Source organism: Amblyomma maculatum, unplaced genomic scaffold, assembly GCF_055883805.1.
Source record: "Amblyomma maculatum isolate TAMU_Amacu unplaced genomic scaffold, ASM5588380v1 scaffold_15, whole genome shotgun sequence".
In the NCBI taxonomy this organism is placed as follows: Eukaryota; Metazoa; Arthropoda; class Arachnida; order Ixodida; family Ixodidae; genus Amblyomma; species Amblyomma maculatum.
Genome location: NW_028146740.1, coordinates 3,193,623 through 3,209,229, shown reverse-complemented (window position 1 = coordinate 3,209,229; position 15,607 = coordinate 3,193,623). Strand labels below are relative to the sequence as shown.

Sequence of the window (15,607 nt, the reverse complement as noted above, 5' to 3'; positions counted from 1 at the left end):
TGTCGCAAAATATTGCCGCCAACCTTTCAGATCTTCAATGATAACGCCGAGCACGGATCGATTCTGTATTTTTATTCATGCTTATCGCGAAACGCGCTTATTTGGCTGAGCTACATGTACGCGAAAACTCACGCGAACGCGACGGCGGCACACATCGCGCGAACAGGAATGCATGTGTCGATTGGCTCGTCACCCCGAAAGAGAAAATTTCGCTCCTGCCTCGCATGCACAATCAGCTGAACGCGAAGGGTACGTTCATTTCGTACGCGCTTTTTTTGCAGTGTTGCATCGTGATTGTTCATCATCAGCCTGATTATACCCACTGCAGGGCGAAGGCCTCTCCCATATTTCTCCACTTAACCCGGTTCTGTGCTAGCTGCATCCACTTGACCCCTGCGAACTTCTTAATCTCATCCGCCCACCTAACTTTCTGCCGCCCCCTGCTACGCTTTCCTTCCCTTGGAATCCAGTTTGTTACCCTCAGCGACCATCGGTTATCCTCTCTTCGCACTACATGTCCTGCCCATGTCCATTTCTTCTTCTTAATTTCCACTAGAATGTCGGTAACTTGAGTTATTTCTCTGACCCACTCTGCACGCTTCCCATCTCTTAATGTTACCCCTACCATTTTTCGTTCCATAGCCCTCTGGGTTGTCCTCAAGTAGAACTCTCTTGGTTAGCCTCCACGTTTCAGCGCTATAGGTGAGTGCAGGTAAGATGCCACTGTTATATACTTTCCTCTTTAGCGATACCGGTAAGCTGCTAGACATAATCTGCGAGTGCTTGCCAAATGCGCTCCATCCCAATCTTATTCTTGTTATTTCCTTTTCATGGTCCGGATCTGCGGTTATTACCTGTTCTAAGTAGACATATTCGCCTACTACTTCCAGTACTTCGCTACCTAATGTAAACTGCTGTTCCTTCACGAGTCTGTTGAACATTACCTTAGTCTTCTGCATATTGATTTTCAAGCCTACCTTTCTACTTTTCCTGTCTAGGTCATCAATGATTATTTGTAGTTCATCTCCCGAGTTGCTTAGCAAGACAATGTCATCAGCAAATCGTAGATTACTGAGGTATTCTCCATCTACCCTTATCCCTAACTGCTCCAAGTCTCTGAATACTTCCTCTAAGCAAGTTGTGAATAGTACTGAGGAGATTGTGTCTCCTTGCCTAACACCTTTCTTTATGGGAATTTTGTTACTTTCTTTATGCAGAACTATGGTTGCTGTGCAGCCACTGTATATATCTTCCAGCACTTTCACGTACGGCTCGTCTACCCCCTGATTTCGTAATGCCTGCATCACCGCCGAGGTTTCACCTGAGTCAAATGCTTTTTCGTAATCAATGAATGCTATGTATAAGGGCTGGTTATATTCCGAGCATTTTTCTATCACAAAATCGTCACCATAACGAAATATACTTTTGTGCATGCCATCAAGGACACGGATCGTGTCCTTAGCCAGAGGTAAGATGGCATGCACAAAAGTATATTTCGTTATGTTGACGATTTTGTATTTTTCATTGACAGAAGGGGGTTTAGTAATCGCATGGTGAACATCATAAAAGTCTTCAAGGAGTGTGGCTCAGGGCTCAAATTCACCTTAGAGGTTCCTAAAAAAAATAACCCACAGTTTCTTGATCTAAAGCTGCACTTCAACCACACACATGTTTGTTGGCAATACTGGCCTAGATAAAAAAAACACTGCTCAATTACATGTCACAACATTCGAAACTAGTTGAAAACGGAATAGCGGTTTCTTGTCTCAGATCCTGCCTTGCAAAATCATGCCCACATGTTCTCCCTGATAGCTTCAACATCCTGTATAACGTAGATTACCCCAATAATGTCATTTCACAGTCATGCATTAAGCTCTTGAAATGGGTCAAAGGCCGCGTATCACCCACTCAAGTGAACATGAAGAAGCGCTGCTGTCATCCATCGCCTATCACACGGGTTGAAACATGTCGCAAAAAGATATGATGTAGGAATAGCCCTATCCGCCCCTTTGAAGTTGGGAAGATTATGTCATCTTGTGCAAAGAAAGGCAGAAAATGTAGCCAATGATTCCCGCAGCTGCACAGTAAAGCATAGAGCAAGGTTTGTGCGTTGTGAATCTGGTGTGGTGTACAAAATTTCTTTTCTCTGCGGTTTGGCTTACACAGGACAAACTGGGCGATGTTTAAATATTCGACTTCGTGAACACAAAAATGATAGCTCTTCTGGGGTGAGTGAACACCTGCGAGAGTGTAACAATTGCAGTCCTATATATGAAGACACACAGGTCTTATTTCGTCGTCATCAGAAAAGAACCAGAGAGGTGATGGAAGCGTTCTACATTGCATCATATGGTAACTGTGTAAACAAGCCTTCGGTTTCACTATCTAAGAGAGAAATAGGATATCTGCGTAGATTTTGACATTGTTTTCTTCTTCTCCTAGATTTGTTAGGTGACTATATGTTTTGTCGATTAGATACTTGTTCATATTTAAGAGTTCGTATTTTTCCCAATAAACCAGTTGTGAAAACGGCGCTTGTCTTGTATTCTCTGTGTCCACGTTCCGTCGGCGCCCTTTTATTCATCATGCTTTAGTACTGAAGTCCAACGAGGTTTGGAAACATTGTCAAGATGGGCAAGACTAAATCGACTTAAAATTAATGCTAGCAAAACAAAAGCAATTATGTTTTGCGCAAGGAATAAGAAAGCTAACATTTCCTTTCAGCTCGATCACCAAGAAATAGAAATTGGAGTATATTTTTCATCCAACGTAAGCTGGGACACTCACATAGTTTACCTAAGCAAAAAATTATCATCGATAACTGGAGTTTTATCACGCTATCGCAGCGTACTACCTGTGAAAACAAAAATCTTAATCTATCAAACTTTGTTTGCTTACTATTTATCTTACGGCACCTTAGTTTGGTGTACAACCACAAAAGGTATTTTAAACAGGCTTTTTATGATACACAAACGAATAATTCGCCACATTGGAAATATGGAATATAATTCCAGCGCAAGAAATGCCTTTCGGTTACCTGAAATTGTATCTGTAGAACGCATTTATGAATTTCGATTGCTAAAAACATACTATGTTTCCTTTCCTGATATTACAAACTAAATGGCATCACTGTCAAGCTTACAACGCCGAAATACTAATATACCCACCAGAAATCTGGATGTATGGGAAATGCCACGATTCCGTACATTTTACAAGCTCCAATCTTTGGCTCACAATCTACCAGCAATACTGAACAAATTTTTGCACATCGTAATCCCCAATCGAAAAGAGCTCAGGCCTTTGTTTTTAGAGCAATAAAATTCCTGTTTGCTGTTTTTACATTTTTTATATATTTTTTTTGATTGAACAACTCATTTTTTAAGTTGAAGCTACTGAATTTGTTTCACTACTTTTTTTCTTTTGTCATCCCGAATGTGAACTTCGTGTTTTGAACTGTTTCGTGTTTACATTTTTAGGACGTTATTAGTAAATTGTTTTATTTTTGTCTTTATTTTAATGTGCAATGTAAATATCATGTTTTCGAATGTTTATCAACCAACTATATAACGATTGTTGGTGCTATATCCTACTGCTGTGTTTTTGTTTTGTATGCTACTGCCACGTAGTGGTCTCTTGGGCCACTTGCTTCTCAGACTTCTTGAGGAGCTTTTAGCCCAGGAGACCATTCAGCTTGTTTTATGGAAAAATAAAGCACAATAATTGAATTATCGCAAGGAAACATTCTTTCTCCTTTCAGAGGCATCATTCCAATAATTACTTTCATACCTTCTTTCTTAAACACAGGTTCACCCCATGACGTTTTTTGTTTTCTAAAAAAAATTGCGTTCAAATGTGACCATTTCTGCTAACTGTTTTTGTCTTCTCTCATATGCTTCCGCTGTCTATTTTTGCGCTATGTATTGCTTGTGCTATGTTTTTATTTCCCGCATTCCGCAATCCAAAACAATGCATTGTATACATCAGGCAATGTTATGTATTTTTCTGCATTTCTGCCCACTAATATTTATAATATATTGTATAATTGATTCCAAAATGTTTTACCAGCTCTGATGTGACCGCTGATGTACCATTGTCAAAGTGCGGAGCTTGAGGCCTTGTCAAGCTGCCGTAATTCTCTGTGCTGTATTTTTCCATCATGAATAACCAACACTCCCAGACTGCTACGGTAAGGCGGCTTTTACTCCAGGCTCCCGCCTGGAGTACGTATTTAAGATCATGTTATTTTCAAAGAAAAAATAAGCAGCATATTGTTCTGGAGTGTGTATTTACTGAAGTGCGTTCTGTAGTGTGCTTTTCAAATCTTGTTCGCTTTTCTTGTGGTTGTTTGCCATTGTACAGCGATGTTTTCAAAATAACGATGTTTAAATAACCAGCCTCTGTTTCGCACCCCAGTTAGGTAACCCTCCTCAAATAGTACTCCAATCGGAGCCGGTGAGGCGTTTGAATAATTAAATAAATAAATCAAGTTATCTTCCCTACTTCTCTAGATGCTTATTGCCGAGAGCCCTTAAATCTTATAGGGAGACCTTTGCACTGTCCATTTTCGCGCTAAGCAGCTCGGCGAAAGCACCCGGCAAACTTATTTCTAGAGACGACAAACATTACACCACAACCCACCTACACTGTAAAAACAAAAACACCTTTTTGGGCATTTGTCTGATTCAAAACACCCTTACACCCTGAGTCTAGGGTGTTCGTGCCACTGGAAATCACCTCTTGCATGCCAAAAGGGTGCTTTGGTTGGAGAATATGCCTTAGGGTGTTACGGGCAAGCAATATCACCTAACATGCCGGGGGTATATGGCTGCGTAACTTCGTAGCGTTTTATACACAAGCGGCGCTGCTAATATAACCTAACACCTAAATAAAGCACCAAAAGTAACGCTAAAATTAAAATTACACACGAGTGCTTTCTAAAAATTAAACAGAAACAAACAAAATTTCACCGCCAGGAGGCCGCCGGTAGTTACGAACGCTCTTTTCAAATTTCACAATATGGCCGTTAGCATTGTGGGGTGCGTTTCGACCACGTTTCGGCGAATGCTGAATGTGCTTCTTCGATTGTGTACCCTCGTGAAATGTGTTGCATTTCCCATGCATATGTCTTACAGAAGTGTATACGCTTGTGAAGTGCCTTATACATGTGGTGTTTAACGCAAACGGGCATTTATCGTGTCGGCAAGTGTCCGGGCTTCTTTTTGCTTTGCTCAGGCCGAAGGACTGCTGCACTGCTTTATGTTTGAGATGTTCGAAAGAAGAAGGCATGGACGATTTTTTTTTTTTCTGCGTGACTAAGAGGTATATGCGCCGACTACATTGCACTCGCGCTGAAATCGCACTGGTTGGTTCGGTGCCGGTGATACGAAGGCGGACAGCGTACTTTGCAGCTGACGCAATCGTCTGTAAAGGTAAGCCTATTCTCACGCATATTGCGCTTTGTGGGAACAGTGTCCTACCGGATTGCTGCATTCTGTGTCTTTTTTGTGCCGGAACGCTCCACAATGTGCTGAAATGAAAACGTGAGACGCGCTTGTTTTCACCTGGCTGCCAAAATGACATGGCACATGTGGTAGATGTCTCGACGAGTTACGCAGATTTCGCGCAAGAACATCAGTCTCAACTTTCTTGAACAGAAATAATGTATGTGCTACGTTTCCTTGCATTTTGTACGCGCAGGAGGTTCACGAAACGATTTTTGTTTCTTGACAGTTTGATACTTGCGCTCAGTTCGCAACGACTCGGTTTTGTTCTACCGTTTCCGTTCGTGCGGCAAGGTCATGTTGGCGTATTACCTTAATTCTCCTAGCACTCTCGACTCCCCCCTCCTCCCTTATCTCTTACACTTCGCACTCGCTCTCCTGAAACCTCTTTCATGCTTCGTCATCTTCTTTCACTCGGAGCGTTGCGACCCCCCCCCCCCCCCCCCCCCTTTTTTTTTTTTATTTACTCAGAGCATAGGCGCGCACCGTCCTGCTGCTCGGGGAGCGTCCTCCCGCAGCCCTTCTGTTTAAACTTTTTGTTCGAGGAGGCTATGTTCCTTCTCGGCGGCCGTTCAGCGCGGCACGCCTCTGCGCTCGTGCTCTCGGCATCGAAGTGCGCTGGTCGGCCGGCTTGGTTGCATAATAGTTTATTCCAAACTGCGTAAACTATATGCCGCTATCACCAGCCTATGTTAACTTCCCCGCGTCTGGATTTGCCTTTTTTAATCACAATGGGAGCATTTTTCATTTTACGGGGACCATATTTTGCGGTTGCACGGAGTGTGAAGTTGCATTTTTATTATGCTGCTTTTGTTATGGCGTTTACTTTCGCTCTCGAAGTATCATTTAGGTACGTATTTTATTTTCAGCAAGACTTCAATTAAGGCACTTGTACACGTGCTAAGTCAGCTGATGTGGTTCAAACCATCCAGTTTTCACTATTTTTGTGGTCACATTTCAACATAACTGTTTGACCGCATTACTTGATTTTTGTAGTGTCTTTAGACTAGAATAAATGGATATTCGATACTGATGCCTCAGCATTCAAGTAGAGGTCGACAGCTTGAATTCTGTGGCCAAATATTGTATCGGATGTTGCTATTACAGAGTTTGATTTTGACCAGATGTTCACTTTTTTTTTGTCTTTTGCTTAAATATGCATATGAAACGGTTATCATAGCCTTAGTCGCATATGTTTAGCTTCTTTGTTCATCACAGTGCCAAATTTGCGACTTACTGTTATTAAACAATTTGTAATGTATGTGTTGAAAGCAGTTTACTGATTTAAAGGGCCCAGAAAACAATTTGACTTTCATATGCTAACGATGCATTACTGTAGATTGTCTCTAAGAATTGAAGCCTACTTTTTAAAGCTGAGCGGGGACCCTGAGTTTAGAGATATGTTACATATTTTATTGCCATTCAGCCGTGTGCCAAGTTGAGGGAAGGAGGATCATAATTTTTGCTTTGTTCTTTTTTATATTAGACTTTCCATATTATTGCTTGCAGTTTGGCGATGAGTGGCAAAATACTGATGGTTTTTGCAGTTTTCTAACCTTAGTAAATATTTGTATTTCCTGTTTGCTAATGCCAGTTTTTTTTTTTTTCAGATATGTACAAAGGCATCAATTGCCTTAGCTTTTGTACAATTATTTTTAATATTCAGTTACTTGAAACACTGAGTAAAATGAATTCTTTATGGCTACCATTCACACAAACTTGCAGTTCTTACATGACGTCAACATGCTGATCAAGAAGGACGGCAAAGAGGCAGTTGAAATTGGCCTTAACAAGACACTTGTCTTGGTTTTGAAGGACACCATTCGTGCAAGAAAAATGGACATTGCCCGGGTGCTCGAAGTATGTTCTGAGGGAATGCGTCAAAGGAGAAAGAAGCGTAAGTATTAAGCTGTTTCCTTCTGTTTGCTGCATGTGCTATTTAATTGGCAGTTTTTCGCTAAATGCCTACATTTTTGCCATTTTGCATTTCCTTATAGATATACTAAAAACATGGCTGAGCATCAGAAAGAATAATAAAACCATAACTAGCCTGTGCATTTCTTCATATGTAACAATTTTCGCATTAGCTAAATTTAAATTACCTATTGTTCTTCTCCATTGTAATGGTGCAGCCTTTTCGAATTTTTTCAACTAGTAGCAGAGAATTAGGTAATACCTGATTCAAATCTTCACAAGCTTTGCTAATTTTTGCTGTCAGATGTTTGGCTTTCAGTTTGCGTGCCTCTACATGTTTTCAGTTTTGTTTATTTGCCTTCCTAAATTAGACAATAAATTATCGCCTCAAAACTCGGCTGTCTCTTTTTACCTGCAAGGAGGTACACCATTGTTCTGTTGCTTATTTCTATTGTAGATGTACAGACAGTATGCATTCTGCAACTCTTGGCAAACATTGGGAACCAGCCGGGAGCTCTGGATGTTGTTTGTATCATTTGTAAGTTTTCTCTTTGTCATTTGAATATTCAGGAAGCCTACTTGAAACCGACATTATTAGCGAATTTTCTTTGTTTCTAAAATGGCTTACAGTCTAACTTGTAATATGTATTAGTGATTCATAATTCAAATAGAAATACTACACAAGTTTCATCACAACTGTGAATTCTTTGCTGTGAAAGGATTATTTGCACTGTAAGTACAATCAAAAGCACTTTTAAGAGACTCCTGCCATCACATGCTTACCACGTTGTATTGCATACAACAGTCACCTGATGAAGCACTGGTAATGTCAAGATTGGTGCAGTGTGCCATTTGACTAAGCACTTGCAGGCCGCTTGGTGGGGTTTAGCATTTGCTGGAAAGGGGTCTCTCAACCTGCTCATGCATGCTAGTATCTAACATGTTCCTAATGTCTGGAATATATAATCTGAGACAGCTTCAAAAGAAATATTTGCCACTTTGTCTTATCCTACAGGCTTCTGAAGGTGGGTAATGCAGTTTAATAGTTGTTTAAAAAAAATTCTGTAATTTGCTAGCCAAGTTTGAACTGATGTAATAATTTTAATTCTTCTGAGATTAGGTTTACCACATTGGTTGGGAGAAAATACTGCTGTGTTTCAAGGTTCATGCTGTATAAATATAATGCCTTCAACTACAGATGCTAACATTTCATGCATTAACCATGTGGCACTGTCATAGACATTCTCATTTATAGTAAACATTCTCAATAAATTCAAATTGTTATTTTTGCATTTCAAGTTAGTCAACATATTTTTAGTATTCGAACCTTTAGTATTTCAAAGTAATCAGACTGCCTGCCGCTATAACGATTACAACTTCTTGAACACTTGAGCTTCCTGCCGCCTCTTGAGACTCACCACTGATGTTCTGGATGTCTATGCATACAATGTGCTATGCGTGGAAAATGTTTTAACATGCCATTTGTGACATTTTTTAGAGCTTCTGCTGTTTGGTAATGCTCTGCTGTTGCACATGTAATTGTTGCTCAACTCAAAGCTCCAGTGTACATTTTCAAGGAATAATGTGTGATGAAGTTTCAGAACTGCCACATAGAGCAGCGAGAACACTTTTTCCTTGTTACTAAACCTTAAATGTAAACACTTCAGGAAGCATGATGACCTAGGGCTTGGCTGGTTCATACTTAGCACAAGAAGACGTGCAAAAGTTCAGAAATGCATTATGTGTTATGTATTACATGTACTTTTTTTGTTTTTGTTTTTTTTTTGTAGTGTCCCATCACTAAGTATGCTCTTTCCACGTTTTTTTTGTTTGGTTCTGGAGTATCTACTTGGCCAGTGCAGGGTATGCTGTAGGGCTTGTGTGAAGCCTTCAATTGAGCCAGCTGTTAATATTTTAGTAGTAAACACCGTGCTCCAGTGCTGTTTATTGTTTATTTACATTTTTAACTATCATAATAAGCATTCCAGTTCATGTGAAATGAAAAGTTCGTGGGGCAGCATAGAAGTTTTCTAACCCACGTGCTTTTGATGAGTGTAGCCATTTTTGTTTGATAAAATAGCTTGCATAATCTAAAATTACCATGCAGCAGCATGCTGCATGAATAAAAATGGGTTGACCTTATGTGCTCTCATTTATGACTTGATCAGACTGCTGGCTTTGTGCCTCCTGAACCAACCATAACAGTATACTCTGCATTGTTAATTGTGAGATGACCACCAGTGGTTTCCGATAGGGCTTTTTTCCAGCACACTACTGTACACTAAAGGGGCATTGGTGTATTCTAAATATAGAGTAGAAAATATGTTGAATTTGCGTTTTGCCAGGTGCAGTGCATATTTATACAGCTGCTCTGTTATGCACTTCTTTCACAATTTTATTAAGGAACAGGAAGAAAAGCCTGCCACGCCGTGCCTCGGATATACTGGGAGCAGCATCAAAGAAGCTGAAGAGCATTTCCTCTTCATTCAGCAGCGGAAGCTTCTTCGAGTCGACTCTACTTAGGGTATTGTTCCAATAATGGGTCGATTTTGGCTGTTCAATCTGACATATGACAAGGGGTCCGACAATTTGTGCTGCTTTATAGAGCACCTCTTTTTGGGCGTCTGCGTGTCGAAGCCATGATGCGCTGCACGACGCTTTATTTCATCGCTTAAGGCCGAATTTTATGCAAGCGCACGCGTTGACACTGACAAAGCATAGGATTATTATTTTGTGCTGCGATTGTTGTTGCATACGACTAAAAGTTTTGTTGTTGTTTTTTAAGAAATGTCACCATGTTGTTGCGTTCATTGTTCGGTTCTGTTTTTGAAAAAAAATTGTATACTTTGTTGTCTGCATTTGTTGGAACTGTTTTGCTTCTTTCATTTTTTGAGGTATTTACGTACATACCATGCATGTTTTTGCCCGTCTTCTAGGCTTTCTGTGGAGAGTGGCAGCATTGTTAAATAAATGAGGTTCCATAGCGCGCATCAATGAAGAAACAGAACACAAGTGCCCCCCGTGCCCCCCCCCCCCCTCCACCAGCACCCGAGCACCCACTAGCCCGAACCCTGACCCTTCTATGCCGAATAAAAGACTTCCAGTTTCCTTCTCTGTGACATTTTTTTGTAACATGCTATGTGAATTTGAAAAAAACAATCAGGGCCATTCGAGATGTCAAAATAATGGCATGCTACATCTCTCTACATGCTCATTTGGCATTACAGGTGGTTAAAAGGAATACCATTAAGCTTGATTGCAAATGTGCACATAGGAAAAGCATTAAGGAACGTGGTGTGGCAAAAGTAATTCCTAATTAGGGAATGCAATATATGGACGTTATCCGCACTGATTTTTATCAAGGGGTGTAAGGGTGCAACGCCTCTGGTTCCACCCTGCAATAGGGTGTAAAGGTGATGAAAACACCCCAGTGCATTGGCCCCATAGAAGGGTGTTATGACCAACAGAAGCACCATCTTTGAGGGTGTACTGGCACTCTGAAGCCACTTTTTTTCAAGGGTGCATGGGTGTTAGTTATAGACATGCGAAAACTCCTAATAAGGTGTTTTTGTTTTTACAGTGTAGCGAGGGCAGGCGACGATGCCGTTTACAGTAAAGCATACTAACAAGCACCAACCTGAAAAATTGAAGACAGTATCGTGATATACTTGTGTGCGTGTCTGCTGCTGCAGCCAGAATATGAAGATACGTGTTTCATAGGGCTGCAGGTCCAGGTGGCGCTCACTGTGAGTGCAGGACAACGACACGGGGCAGTGCGGACGCGTGTTTAATCACTCCTGGCAACCGGAAATGGTCGGACTGGCGATTGCGCAAGTTTCCGAAGCGTCTAATAAATGATGACTTCTTTTATTAATTTTATTTAGTTTTGATCTAGTTATGTTAGGTGTCGGCTAAAGAATAAATTTTAGCAAAGTTGAAATTTGGGCTGGTCGGTTCATACTCAGGAGCGCAAAAGATAAAGGACAAATGTCGTTTTTTTGATCCCTTGGGGTCGCTCTCATAGTAAACAGAAGAATGGGCAAAGCAGTGCTAGGGTGCAACCCCAAAAACGACCGAATGATGTCACTTCGGATCCAAGGTCACCCTTTGAACATAACAGTTATCCAAGTCTATGCACCGACCACTACTGCTGAAGAAGCTGACGTTGAGAGATTTTATGCGGACCTACAATGCCTTTTAGACCGCACCCCATCATCAGACGTCGTTTTTCTCATAGGAGACTGGAATGCTAAGGTCGAGAGTGAAGAAATATCCGAAATTACAGGCAAGTTCGGTCTTGGTGAGCCAAATGAAGCTGGGCAGAGGCTAGTAGAGTTTTGTCAAGAAAACAACCTGACCATAGCGAATACTCATTTTCAACAGCACAAGAGGCGCCTGTACACATGGATTTCACCGGACGGTCTGTACAGGAATCGATTATATTATTTGCCGGCAGAGATGGAGAAGCGCTATACAAGCAGTAAAAACAAGGCCTGGGGCCGATTGCGGCACCGATCATCAGCTTCTTGTTGCCAAAATTAAGCTTCGATTGAGGAAAACGCAGAAAACTAGAAGGCCTTTCAGGTATGACCTGGATCAAATTCCATTAGAATATGCTGTGGAAGTGAGGAATCGATTTCAAGAATTAGATCTAGAAGACAAAGAGCCAGAAGAGATGTGGACTGATGTTCGTGATATAACACAAGAAGTTGCTACTATGGTAGTTCCAAAGCAAGAGAAATGCAAAAAAGCAAACTGGTTATCTGAAGAGGCTTTGCAAATAGCTGAGGAAAGGAGGATGGCAAAAGGTATGGGGGAAAGAGAAAGATACAAGGTTCTCAATGCGGATTTTCAGAAAATAGCAAGGAGAGATAAGAATTCCTTCCTGAACATACAGTGCCAAGCAGTTGAGGACAACAGCCAATTAAAAAACACAAGAGCTCTGAATAAGACAATCAAAGATATCAAAGGAAGCTTCTGTGCTAAGCTGGGCGTGATAAAGGACAAACGAGGCAAGGACCTCACTGAAGCCTCAGAGATAAAGAAGAGGAGGCAGGAATACACAGAACTGTACAAGAAGGACCCGGATGTGCAAACCCAACATAAGACGGTTGTGATTACTGATCTCGAGCCGGGCATCCTGAAGAGTGAAGTTGAATGGGCCTTAGCCAGCGTTGCTAAGAACAAAGCTAGCGGAATTGATGGTATTCCAGCTGAGTTGCTTCAAAACCTCAACCACGACGCTGTTAACACTCTGCATACATTATGTCAGAAGATTTGGACAACCCTGCAGTGGCCACAGGATTGGAGGAGGTCAGTTTACATCCCCATTCCAAAGAAAGGCAGTGCCAAAGATTCTTCCATCTACCGCACGATCGCGCTTATTTCGCATGCTAGCAAGGTGATGTTGAAAATCCTCCAAGGTAGGCTGCAGCAGTATGTGGATTGGGAGCTTCCGGACGTGCAAGCTGGGTTTCGCAAGGGCAGAGGAACTAGAGACCAAATTGCCAACCTTCGCTGGATCATGGAAAAAGCAAGAGAGTTCCAGAAACCCATTTACTTCTGCTTTATTGATTATGCGAAAGCGTTTGACTGCGTAGATCACAGCAGATTGTGGCAAGCTCTCCAAGAGATGGAAGTTCCAATTCACCTCATCTGTCTCCTCAGGAACCTGTATGAAGGGCAAGAGGCCACCGTCAGAACTGGGCATGGTCTTACTGATTGGTTTCCGATTGAGAAAGGGGTGAGGCAAGGTTGCATACTGTCGCCCTGCCTATTTAACCTATATGCAGAGTGCATCATGAGGAAGGCCGGTCTGGACGAGTCTTCAGCTGGAGGGAAGATTGCTGGAAAACGTATCAACAACCTTAGATATGCCGATGATACCACTTTAATGGCAGAAAGTGAAGTGGAGCTCAAAAGACTTCTGATGCGCGTACAAGAAGAGAGTGAGAAGTTTGGGCTTAAACTGAACATTAAAAAGACAAAGATCATGGTGTCTTGCCCTATCAAGTCCTGGAGCATCAATGGACAAGAAGTGGAAGCTGTGACAGATTTTCTGTTCTTGGGCTCCAAGATTACCTCGGAAGGAGACTGCAGCCATGAAATTAGGAGACGCCTGCTTCTGGGAAAGAGGGCAATGGTTAGCCTTGACCGCCTAGTAAAGAGCAGAGACATCAGTCTGCCAACCAAGTGTCACGAAATCGGCGCCCATTTTCAGCAAGCCGGTACACCGCTAGGCGCGCGCGGCGTCGCGTGGAAGGCATGGAGAGCAAAGCCCCTTCCCCGCGCGGGAGAGCGCGTAGCTTTGTACGCGTTGCCGTGGCCCTCTTTCCCATTTCCCGGGGAGGACGGTGGTTCATCGGCCAGGAATGTGCCAGGCCTTTCAGGAACTTACTATGGGACCTGGCCAATGACGACGCGCGGCTCGACGGGAGGAGAAGAGGGAGCTATAACCAGCGAAGCTATGTGTGTGTGCGCGCTAGCTTTGGCGCGTGTTAACAAACAGACGCGGCGCGCCCTATTTAAAGCGACGGCGCCGCTTGTTGAGTCAGTCAGTCAGTCAGCCAGTCAGTCAATTCGTCAGTGTTTTGCGACGTGCTCGCCTGTTCTTCGGCTGGACTCCCGGGGATCATCCGCTGCTGGCAAGCCCACGGACTTTCAAGGGAGCGGCGCTCGTCTCGTGTGGCGGCCACATCGTGACTCTTGAGGCGTCGGACTGCAACAGTGCCCGGTGAACAATTTGGTGTTCGTTTATGTACTCTCTCGTGTTTGATCTGTTGTAAAGCCTGTGTTATTGAATTATTCTGTAGTTGCATGGTTAGCGTTTGTTATTCTGTGAACCTCTCGTCTGTGTATCTCAAGTGATCTTGTGTATTCCTTTGTATCGTCTCTTGCTGTGCATAAATTGTGTTTTGTTTGCTACTTCTGACTCCGATCCTTACTCTGGTTTGAACCGGCGACCGCTGGGCACCAAACGACCACCCCCTTCTGTCACTACAAGATAGTTGAATTCCGGCTGAGCTTGCCACGCAAGTCGAGGGCATCTCCTTTGCGACCGGAACAGTTACCCCCATTCACTCTAAGGGTGTCTGGGAGTGTGCGCACCGTTAAGGGCGCATCGTTAATAATATCCCCCTAATTATTAACGGGTGACAATTATTCTGGCGTCCGCGACAGGACGTTTGGTGCATTCAAGCTCAGAGGACGGAGAACGAGTTGGAAGAGTTTACGAAGAGGTCGTAAACTGTGTAGCAGCAGAGCGGTAGCGAGAGGTAGTGCCGCGCGGAAGCGTTTAGGCGAAGTTTGCTAAGCAGTGTTTAGGCTACACCCAGACGGTTCGTGCTTCAGATATGAATCTGAGAGAGTTGATTGAGGCTGGCACCCAGCTGGGGTTGTCCGGTGCCGAACTGCGCAAATGGGTTAGCCAGAGAGAAAAAGAAGAAAGAGAGAGATAGAAGAAAAAGAACGAGAGAGGGCTCGAAAGGAAGCCGAGGAAGAAAGAGAGAGAGCAGAAAAAGAGCGAGAGAGGGCTCGAAAGGAAGCCGAGGAGGAACGAGAGAGGGCTCGAAAAGAAGCCGAGGAAGAAAGAGAGAAGGCTCGAAAGGAGCGTGAAGAGGAATTTCAGCGGGAAAAGGAATTACTTACTATGAAACTTCAGCTCCAAAACTCAGGGAACAACAACGGTTTAACTGAAGTGCATAGCTCCAGTGAAGGACATAGCAGCTTGCGGATCGACGCAAGCAAATTGATCCCGAAATACGACGAGAGAAGAGACGATCTCGACGCGTTCCCCTTGCGTTTTGAAAGGGTCGCCATAAATGCAAATTGGACAGACAGTGAATGTGCTACCATCTTGAGCACTTGCCTTAGCGGCGAAGCATTAAGTGTGTTTGGAAGACTTCCTCCTGAGGATGCAGGCAGCTATAACAAAGTGAAAGCTGCATTACTTAAAAGGTTTAGATTTACGACGGATGGGTTTCGTGAGAAGTTCAGGACTGGAAAACCTATGGACGGTGAAACGGCAACACAGTATGTTGCGCGACTGAGTCATTATTTCGACCGTTGGACTGAACTCTCAAACATTAAACTAGAGTATGGCGCACTTCGCGAACTCCTAATTAAGGAGCAATTCCTGGGCAGCTGTCACCCTGGTCTGTCGCTTTATTTAAAAGAAAGAAAAGCGGATAACC

The 15,607-nt window shown here is 42.9% G+C and overlaps 1 long non-coding RNA gene across 1 annotated transcript; it reads left to right on the top strand.

Moving 5' to 3' along the window:
* Nucleotides 1–7,193: 7,193 nt before the first annotated feature.
* Nucleotides 7,194–10,131, top strand: LOC146171946 (uncharacterized). Its single transcript, XR_014702705.1, has 3 exons — nt 7,194–7,398; nt 7,873–7,953; nt 9,819–10,131. It is a non-coding gene; the product is annotated as an uncharacterized LOC146171946 (long non-coding RNA).
* Nucleotides 10,132–15,607: the final 5,476 nt, after the last annotated feature.